The sequence below is a fragment of the Mustela erminea genome, chromosome X, assembly GCF_009829155.1.
Source record: "Mustela erminea isolate mMusErm1 chromosome X, mMusErm1.Pri, whole genome shotgun sequence".
Taxonomy (NCBI): domain Eukaryota; kingdom Metazoa; phylum Chordata; class Mammalia; order Carnivora; family Mustelidae; genus Mustela; species Mustela erminea.
This window is the reverse complement of record NC_045635.1, coordinates 110,484,438-110,493,935: the sequence shown is the minus strand read 5'-3', so window position 1 is coordinate 110,493,935 and position 9,498 is coordinate 110,484,438.

Genomic DNA, 9,498 nt, shown 5'->3' with positions numbered 1-9,498 from the left:
CCCCTCTACCCCTGGGATGGAGTCGGAGCTCCTCAGCCTGGCTTCTGGACACCTCATGAGCTCATCGTTTACCAGTCTCTTTTTCCCCTTTGTGCTCCAGCCCACACCAAATTTCTCAAATAGACTTGGAAGCTCTTTAAAGACAAGATCATATACTTGCTATGTCTCTCCCACAGTGTCTAGATCCAGAAAGGGGCAAAAATTGTATTTGTTCAAACAAGACATCTTCAGTCAAGTTGTAATGCAACCTTCACTTTCCTTTCCTCTTTGTTTCCATTTATTGGCATATGAAGTGCTTTAGCTTGAAGAAAAGCAATCTTGTTTGGCTGTTAGTGATGTGTGTGTGAGAGTGTGTGTGTACCTCATTTAACCTGCCCACCCTCCTGATGGGCACCATCAGGAGCACAGATAAATCTTCCAAGAACTTCTACCTACAATACGAGACAAAGAATGCCAAGCAGGTTGGGAAACACTTTCCCAGTTAGTTCTTCCTACTCTCTTCTCAACCACCCACAGAGCTCCCTCTTGTATAGGGTCTAATTGTCACTAATCTAGTTTTAACTTCTTGTAATTACCCTCAATTAGGAAATAGAGCCTGCAGAACACACTCCTTTGGTTAAGACATGGACCCAGAGTAGAAGTGTAATTACTTTTCAGCCTCTCAGGGGTTCTGCCTAGCCTTCTGTGCAGACGCCGAGGGGAAATGCTTCATCTGCTCCACGCATACATGTCTTTTTCTTTTTCTTGCATCCAGGTTGAGGAGTTTATTTAGTGTATTGGCCATTGGGAAATTTTTAAAAAATCTACTAGTCTAAACTTAGAAATTCTGAATGACTTCTCATTGCCCTTGGGATGAAGCCCAAATGCCCCATGGAAATGACCAACATTATCTGTCATAATATCCAAAGACATGGAGTCCACCTAGAACCCATTTAATGGCCAAAAACATATCACACTTGCCTCAGTCTCCAGTCTCATTTTTTGCTTTCTTGCTCTCAGAGCTTCTTTCCTCTCAGAATTTAAGTTCCCCAAACATGCCTCCTCACTTTCACACATACTGTGCTCTCTCCCCTTCCTCATTTCACTTATCACCTGGTTTATTCTTTGGGTGCCACCAAGTCCCTTTATGATATGCTCCTAGAGCACCCTAGAGCACCCTGACTTTTTTATTACTTCATTATAAATTTCTCTGCAACTGAACTATCTGAGTGATCACGGATATAGATGTATAAGCACATAAATAAACATCTTCCACCTGGATTATAAACTTCAAAGGCAGTATCTGTGTCTGTATTGTTTGAACATTACATCTCCAGTACCCAGCACGTGCTTAACACAGAATCATTGTTCAATAGATAGTTGTTAGTAAAAGACTACAAAGGAGCCTTCTAAAGTCATTTCATTTTTTTGATAAAGCATTATCTTGCTTTCACTCCAGATGTGGTTATTTAATCTTCTTGTGGGCCAATTCGTTTCACTCTGTTCCCAAAACCACTTTGTACCTCTGTATTCTCTGCCTATCTCTCACAAATATATGTAATTCCCTGAGGGAGTTAGAAGAGAGTGTATAACTCAATATAGCCTATCCCTACTGGTGAGAAATGTGTCAAAGTTCAGGCCTCTCGTTGGTTGTACAGCTTCCCTGATGAACATAAAAGGCAACACTTTTCTATTACTGTGCTTTGGTTGACACACTGCCTCTGCAACATGAATAGATCTCCTCTATTTAGTGAAATATTATGTTAATGATTGGACAGAGTAATTAATAGCAAATCAGATTAAATTTTCATGTCTCTATACAAGCCAGAGAGAAATTATCCCCATTAACCTGATCAGCACAAACTGTCATACTAGATTAGAAGAGCTCCAGCTTCAATTTATACGTTAGCCTCCACTGTTTTGGCCAGATGACTTGCTGTTACTTCAGTGGTTGCTCAGGAGAGAAGGAGAGGAAATCGGGAATGGGTAAGTCAGGGGCTGGAAGAAGCAAAATGGACTTAAGCCTTGGCCTGAAGGAAGCTTGCCAACAGTGCCTGTCTCAACATTGGAAACCCATCCACATTAGCGTTTCTCTACAAAGGAGCCAGGCTAGGAAGTGGGGGAAGGCTGGGTGGTTCTCAGGGTAATGAAACTAATTGAGAAAGGTTATAATTGTATTCCAGAGCACTATATCTAGAAGTAGAAATCCAGAGAGAGGACCTAGAGACAGATTTCAGGACCTTAGGAACAGAGAACTGCCAAAAATTAGACAAGTATCATGAACTGAGTCAAATGAATTGGGATTTGGAGGACATTCTGGCAGGGGCTCCAAGCTGTCTTAACTTTTTAAAAAGATTTTATTTATTTATTTATTTATTTATTTATTTATTTATTTATTTCACAGACAGAGAGAGAGAGAGAGAGAGAGTAAGAGCACACAAGCAGGGAGAGTGGCAGAGGGAGAGGGAGAACCAGGTTTCCCTCTGAGCAGGGACCTCCAATGTGGGTTTCAATCCCACGACCCTGAGATCATGAACTGAGCTGAAGGTAGACGCCTAACTGACTTAGCCACCCAGGCACCCCAGATATTCTAAACTTTAATATCTTCCTTCTTCCTCTTCTTAAACTCTATAGGCTCCTCAAATTTACTTTCTATGTCCAGTTTCACCAGTAGTGCAAGATCATTGCCAGCATAAAAATGAATGAAGACACAAAGTTTGGAGACATTGTATCTGGTCTCACTACTCTTCAGGCTGATCAATATTGGAGTTTAATAAAGCTGATATCAAACTGTGTTTCACACAACTACTAAAGTAATAAGAGGGATTGTGTGACAAACCCATCAGAATTTATAAATCCAAATGAGACTTATCCCCTTCACAGAAGTCCACTGGGAAACTATATATCTATTCCATTGATGCTAAAAACAAAATCACTGGAACTTCCTTTTTGAGTATTTACTTTATATTCTTAGACACTTTTTTTTAAATTTCCTCAGCTGAGGTTAACTTTTTCATCTTTTGAGGATGAATTTGCATTCTACAATTGGTCAAAAGTCTTTTTGAGCTTGGTCTGATAAATGACCCTGGAGTCTAAGCTGAGTGGTACCATTCAAATAAGTTAGATCCAGACAAAGAGGAAGGACTTACATAAACTCTAAGAGGGGCCTAAGCATAGACCTAGCTCAAGCAGGTGGGTGACCAAAGTGTCAGGGAGACCTAATAATAGCAATAGTGTCAAGGCAAGAAATAAGTAGATGGTATCCATGGGTTCCAAGAGCAGATAGAAGTATAGTATTAAAGTAAGGATTAGAAAGGCCTGGAGAGAGGTAAATCAGAACACTACTTTCAGAGGGAATGGATTATCAGTAGGGAAACCAAATAAGAGATTTGGGGTCCAGAAGAGAGTTATAGGAAATGAAGTAGGACCCCAAGTAAGTTTATGAGATGACAAAGTCAGAGTAAGCCTGTGTTTCTGGGATTTCCCCTGTGCAAAACGGATTGTTCCAAGAATCAAGGACAGAGTTTAACCCACAGGAATTTTTGAATGCCCTCAGCACAACTAAAATTGTGAAAGTGATTTACCAACTATGGCCCTGTTGTGGTGAAAAAGCCACTCACAGAGACGCCTGGGTGACTCAGTCAGATGAACGTTTGCCTTCATCTGACGTCATGATCCCAGGGTCCTGGGATTGAGTCCCACACAGGTCTCCTTGCTCAGCTAAGAGCCTGTTTCTCCCTCTCCCTGCCACTCCCTGTGCTTATGCTCTCTCTCTCTCTGACAAATAAATAAAATTTAAAAAGAAAGAAGAAGAAAAGCCAATCACAGAATTCATCTAGTGCTTTAGAATTTTTATCCTATTAGACTTTGAGAAGTAAATTCTACATGGATCGTGTCATTGCTGGGACAACAATACGAGCCCATTATCCTCACCCATAGTCAGATTCTGCACCCATATTAGGGTCTCTGGCATGCTACAGTTTGCCTCTGAAGATTCCATCATTGTTTCTTGGCCATATTAGAAAGCCCATTTTCCACCCTGGTTACTATTCTGCTTGAGAACACCTTGTTTGTCAAGTTGCCCTTGAAAGTTCAAAACAAATGTCAAGTCCTTCCTGTTTTCATTCATCACTCAAAATGCATTGACTTATTTTCAGAAACTTTGCTTGTGTTTAGGATTTTTTCCAGAACAAGCTAGCTTCTTCTTCCAAATTGGATTCTTCAGCCATCATTCTCACAGTTGCAAGGCACTAAGACATTTAATGAAGCAAATCTCTGACCTTTTCAATATTTTCATCAATCCTGTGGATGATAAGATGACCAATTCATGCATCATCAAGGACACTGTTCCTAAACCTTTCCTGGCAGTCCCAATTCTTGCTCTTGATATTATTCAGCCCCTCATAAGTATCTCTTAAAACATAAAGTATCTCACTTGAAAATTCATTTAGTAAGAAATTCATTTAGTAGAAATTTATTTCATACAATATTTGATATTGATCCTTTGCTCTAAACAATAGCCACTCATTTATTTCAGTGACATGAAAGTAACATGCACTACATTGCACTGTTGATGCTAACTAATGGAGACTGATTGGCCGATGTTGCAAATTTTGCTTCTGAAAGTTAAAACATGTTGCTCGTCTGACCTTGATAGCAGTTCCAAATGTTGAATAAAAACTTCTCTTTGGGTTGTATAGACTTGGCCTCAAGGATGATTGTTTTAGAAAGTAGGACACTTATATTGTCCTTTCTCTTTCATATATTGTCATCTTATTCAGGACTAGATGAAGGTCATTGCCTTGTGGATTTGGAGGGAGATAAAGTAGGGTTTGAAAGGGCCTCTTGACATGAATCTCAGCTTAGTCACTGACATTTACCTGTTATAGTACCCTACAGTATTTGTCTTATCCCATCTCTTAAGGAACTACAGCATATGGTAGTGGTTAAGATAGTAGGCTATAGAGTTAGAATTGGGTTTGAAAGACTGGTCAATTGAAACACTTTCACAAAACCATTTTTCCTTATCTGCACAATGGAAATGACATCCACCTGTAAAGTTCATGAGGCCTAGATGAAATAACACATGCAAAAAACTTAGCATGTTACCTGGCACATATTGAGCTACCTGCTATTTATTGGTGGGAAGACCTGTCTGACTTAGTAAAAGCTCAGAATATCTTTCAAAACTGTAAAGTAATTCCCCCACTAATATTGACTCCTCTTGCTTAGAAATTTCCTGCACAGGGGTACTTGGGTGGTTCAGTCATTTAAGTGGCCAGCTCTTGATTTGGGGTCAGGTCATGATCTCAGGTCGTGAGATTGAACCCTTAGTTGGACTCTACACTGGGCATTGAGTCTGCTTAAGATTCTCTCTCTCCCTCTCCCTCTACCCTTCTACCCCTGCACATGCTCACTCTCAAAAGAAAGAAAGAAGAAAAGAAAAGATCAGAAAGAAAAGAAAAGAAAAAGGAATTTCCTTCAGAGTAATTTCAAAACCATATTCCATTCCCATCATGTTACAAGAGAAGACTGTGACTCAGGTTTGTGGGACTATTTCTGTCTTCCTGAGATATGACCTCCACCAATTATTCTTGAGCTAATGACACTCTGGACCTCTAACTTCCCCCGCTAACATGGCCTTGGTTCTCTCTTTTTTTCAGCTGCCACTATGACTACCCAAGGACTGAGAACTTCCATGAATTCTCTACGTTTCTAAGTACAGGCTTACTGCAAATGAACTTTCTTATCAATGGATTGATTGAGGTATTTTTCTTTGCTACTGCTCCTTCCAAATATGTACAGTGAATTGTATTGCAGAATAGATCACTTAATGGGATCCATATTAATAGAAAATTATAGTCAAGTTTCACATGTAAATGAAACTTGCATTAATTATCCTTATGATTCTGTTTAAGGTATTAATTTACCAAACACATCCTTTCTTTTTGTGAGATTTACTTTATGTGTATTAACCCCAACTACAATGATATATCACTTACCTGAATGTTCCCTTCCTGGAAACCATAATTATCTAGTACTCTCAGAGCTAAAAAAAAACCTCTGACTTAACCTTTAAAAATCTTAGAGCAGGCAGAAGAGATGATATAAAATCTATACACCAAAACTCATGCAGAGTACTTATAGAAAAACTCCTAAGGCTCTTAATCTTACTTTATACACAATTGTAACTTGGCTTGGTTTCTGAGTCCAGAGCAGAACAGAAAATGTCAAAGGGATACTGGAAGCATAAACAACATGATCAGCAAGTAAAGACTTTGGGAAGAAGACAGAATTGTTCTAAAAAAAAAAAAAAAAGGACAGCCTGCAGCCATTTATTAGATGATTAAACAGTCTGATCCACCTCAACATAGCTCCTAAGGACACCCCTTACATCCCAGCCCAACTCAATGATTAGTGTCTATAAAGATGGCTGGAATCAACCTGAAAAGGGCAAATTATGTCAGGTTCACTTGGTGTGAAAAGACAGAGACCTATCTATTTGAAACAATTACAATGAAAAGGACTTGGCTACTGCAAGGACGCTTCTATTATTTGGGACATCCTCTTACAAACATTTCCTTCTTGGCCAATGGCAAACAGATCAGATGTTAAGGTATCTGCCAACCAAGGCATGTCACACTAGGTTCTGCCAGGCTGGTTTCAATAAACAGGGTTTGTGGTAAGCTCTTTGTTTGTATGTAAGTAAAACAGATGCTGGTGAAACAGTCTCAAACTGTTTCTCTCTCCTTCCTGAAGTGGCAAACGTGTGATTACCACCAGCCTAGGTGGTGTCCAAGTTATTTACAACTTTGAGCTAATGAGGTGGCTGTTTTGCTGCAGGTATGTGGGGGGTGAAGGGCAGGGAGGACGGTGTTGTTCTCCAGGGATGAGCCCTGAAGCTCCAGAGGGTTTATTAACTCTGCCCTTTACTTTTTAAAAAGATTTTATTTATTTATTTGACAGAGGGAGAGTTCACAAGTAGGCAGAGAGGCAGGCAGAGAAAGAGGGGGAAGCCGGCTCCCCACTGAGCAGAAAGCCTGGTGCAGGGCTCGATCTCAGGACCCTGAAATCATGACCTGAGCCAAAGTCAGAGTCTTAACCCACTGAGCTACCCAGACTCCCAACTCTGTCCTTTGGACAAAAATATGCTTGGAGCTGGCCTTTTTGCCATACCACATTCCAGAAGAAATGTGCCCTAGCAAGAAAGGAAGATACTGATAACGAAAAAGTATTTTTCCAGGTTTCTAAAGAAATCAGGGAATTTTCTCTCACCTTATTACTGTAATAAACATGTGAGGGTGGGGGCAGAGGGGAAATGCAAAGTAATGGCCTCCCAAGGAACTCTTTTGCATTTGCTTTTAATAACTCCCCTGAGCCAATCTCCCAAAGAAGTTCTTTATAGTTAAAATGCCTTCTTCAGGTAAGTCAAGTGTGACCAATTAAAACTACCAACTCTGCAGTGAATGAGGCGTTAACTCCTTAATCCCAACAATTAGCATGCAAAAAAGGAATGAAAATGACAGAAAGAAGCAAGCTATTGGCTATAAGAAAAGGAGCCACTTACAAATAGGTTGCTTTTAAGTAACTGTACTGTGTCTGTATCTATAATATGACTTATGTGTGCATTTTATATTGACACTTAAGTGTGCATTTTATATCGACACTTATATGAAATATGGTGTGCATATATATTCATACCTATATATATGGTAATATGGGTGTCTGTGTAAATAAGGTACTTAATACTGGGGCTGTTTAGCGGGGGGATAGAGTTGAATACACTTCAGCATAGCTCCTGATAACACCCTATGTATCAGCCCAGCCTCCAATAATGAGTGTTCATAAAGATAGCTTGGAATCATCCAGAAAAAGTTAAATTATATCAGATTTAGTTGGTATAAGACAGAAAGCTATCTGTTTGAAACAATTACAATGAAAAAGACTTTGTTCCCTTCAAGGGATACCTCTACTATTTGGAACATGCACTTGTAAAGAGCACCTCAATCCCTACCAACTGTAAACACATCAGGTGTTACAATATCTGCCAACACAAAGCATGTGGCACTTGATTCTTCCAGTATGGGCATAAGTCTGTGTCAGCATTTTGTGTCTATGGGATGTGTGTGTGTGTGTGTGTGTGTGTGTGTGTTGACTGGCTCAAGTTGGGTGTGTTTGGGCATGTAGGAATGGGTGGGTATGAGGGGATGTACTTTATTTTGAGGGGATGTACTTTTTAAGAGTTCAACCTAGTACACATGGTTTCTGCTCAGCATCTTGCCTTGAATATCATTCTTTCTAATTTCCTGTTCTGGTGCCCTAGTTTGCTTTGTTCAGTGGGGATCCCATGGGTCAAGTTTGGCCCACTTGGAGATTGCTCAGATTATCTGACTCTGCCCACCTGCTGAGCCAGCAACCCCTTTCCTGCATCCTGTAGCCTCAACTGCATCCTATTGCCAAAGCTGCCACCTGTTCTTTGGCCCATTCTGGGCAGAGCTACTTCCTTGAAACTGACCTAATGACCCTGCTTAGGCTAAGTTAAGCACTAGTTCTGGCAGAACCAGGGGCAGAAGCAAGGTGACAAGGTTGGACTATAGGATTTTGTACAGTGTAAACCAGGCTCTCTTGGGGACAGTGGGAACCTGAAGGCACGAGAGACTGCCTGATGTGGGCATTGTCAATTTTGGGTGAGAGAAAGCATACTAGGAATTCCCAGAGTTCTTGATCAAAGAGAAAACCAAGTGGAGAAGTGAAATGAGAGCCAAGGGTGGAGGGTGTTGGGTCATCAGTGACAGGAAGGAAGAAGAGAGAAGAAAAGCAAAATATTGAGTGTGCTGAATACCATTCCAAAGACAACCCATTGCTTCCCTAGGAACATACCAGATAGCCATTTATTGAGAGACTACTATATGCCAAGCACTTGCCAGGCACTGGGCATATATCTCAGTAAACAAGACATAGCCCCTTCTCTCAAGGAGCTCACTGTATATTTGAGGAGATAAGAAAGAAGTTCTTTTTCATATTTGTGTGTGAAAAGTTCCATAGTAGATGTAAGAGAAGGCTTCTTGGTGGGGGGGTGGTGAATTTAGGCAGCTGAATAATAGGGAGGGGAAGGAATATGTAAAGGCCAATCACTCGGCTTCAGGGTAAATCCAAATTCTGTGGCCAGGAATAGAGGCCTTTTATGAATTGGCTCCAGCTTGTTGGGTCTCAGTGATTGCCACCATGCCCACACAGTCTACATGCAGCCACACTGGATTACTTGCAATAGTTTAGACATGTACACTCTTTCAATTCCAAACCACTGCAGGTGATGATCACTTTACATAAAATGGTCTCCTCAGGTCCCACCCATAGAATCCTGCTTATTTATCTTGACTTGACTCAAGTAACACCTCTCCTGGGAAGTCTTCTCTTAATCTGAAAAAACTCCCTCCCTCAGGTTGGTTTGAATGCCTGTATGAGTTTGCTAGGGCTGCTATAACAAAATACCACAAACTTGTTGGCCTAAACAACAAA